Source organism: Propithecus coquereli, unplaced genomic scaffold (assembly GCF_000956105.1).
Source record: "Propithecus coquereli isolate 6110/MARCELLA unplaced genomic scaffold, Pcoq_1.0 Scaffold177, whole genome shotgun sequence".
Lineage (NCBI taxonomy): Eukaryota > Metazoa > Chordata > Mammalia > Primates > Indriidae > Propithecus > Propithecus coquereli.
Genome location: NW_012142412.1, coordinates 2,917,754 through 2,919,124, shown reverse-complemented (window position 1 = coordinate 2,919,124; position 1,371 = coordinate 2,917,754). Strand labels below are relative to the sequence as shown.

Here is a 1,371-nt window from a genome sequence, read left to right as displayed (position 1 = left end):
CACTCTTACCACGTGATTTTTGTGGGACATTATGTGTTTGGGGAGGAATGTGTGTTGTTTGTATTTGTTTTTCTCCTTTAGTGTTCCTTGCCAATTATTAACAAATATTATCTGCATCGTAACTGTTTCTGGGCACTTTGTGTCCTATAAATAGATTCTAAATGTAAGACATATTATTATATTGAGTGGCCATCCAATAGGCAGTATCATTTAAAAAGGCATCTTGAAGGAAAACAACTCTTCCTTATCAGTCTTTATTTTGCTTTTCCATTGACTGGTATTGCTGATGGGTCTTGAAGTACAATAGGGTGTTACAAGTTAAGTGGTATGTAATTATGTGGAAGACTGCCCAATTTTAGTCATTTCTTTTAAATCTACTTGATAGCTTATCTTCAGAAATTATTGTCACCAGTCTAATCTATAAAACAATATTAATTCTACTATCCTAACATTTACACTTATCGTGCAATTTAGGTCATTATTATGGGTAAGTTTGTGCTTAGAGATATTTGTTTCTACGTCTACCTATGACATTTTGTAACATTATCTTAGTTCTTTGCCTTTCCAATATGAAAGTGTTATCACTTATAAATATATGAAAACAAAGCTAGGGCTGAAAAAATGGGATTTAAAATATTAAGTCTGGAGCATCACTGAAAAGTGAAAAAAATGTTAGGCATCTTAGCATCCTTTAGCTAGTTATTACTGACCTGTATGGACTCTTTCCAAATTAGACTTTTCTTGAAAATTTTCTAACTTCCATTCCTATTAAATTGACCATGAAAGTGGCGCTGAGAGAGAGAGATTTTTTATGACACTGTTTCACTGGAAAATATTACTAAGGTAGGAATAGAATGTCTATCTCTGGAAATTTTTACACACACCTTAGCAAATTGAGAACTAGTTAAGAAATGGTTTTGCTCAATAGATTGAGAGCAGCGTTTCCCAATAGCGTGTGCCTCAGGTCCTTGGTGGAGCATGGTTTTGTTTTTTGGAAACAGATGGTTTTTGGGGCAAAAATGGACTCCAAGGTCAAGTAAGTCTGGGAGACTGAGTTAAACAAAGAAAAATTAAGTTTCATTAAGTCTAAAAGACAACTTAGGAACATTAATAAACTAATATGCTTCACGAATATCCAAGAAGGGTATATGTAACATCCAACATTTCCTCTGGATTTTTTTTTAAAAACACAGAACATGTATTAACATCTTTCAAAGCTGCATAGAACTCAGTTTGGCAAATACTAATGCAGAGAAATGTAAAGTCCACTCACTATCTGTCCTTCTTAATGGATTGTATAAAATATCTGAAAGGAAACTTGTGAATAAAAGTAGATGTAAAGTTCAGTGAGTTAAATACACAAAATTAGCA

General features: G+C 33.0%; 1 protein-coding gene across 1 annotated transcript in view; it reads left to right on the top strand.

Annotated features, from left to right (window-relative positions):
* USP6NL (USP6 N-terminal like) overlaps positions 1–1,371 on the top strand; it is a 177,477-nt gene that overhangs the window by 156,775 nt on the left and 19,331 nt on the right. The window lies entirely within an intron of this gene.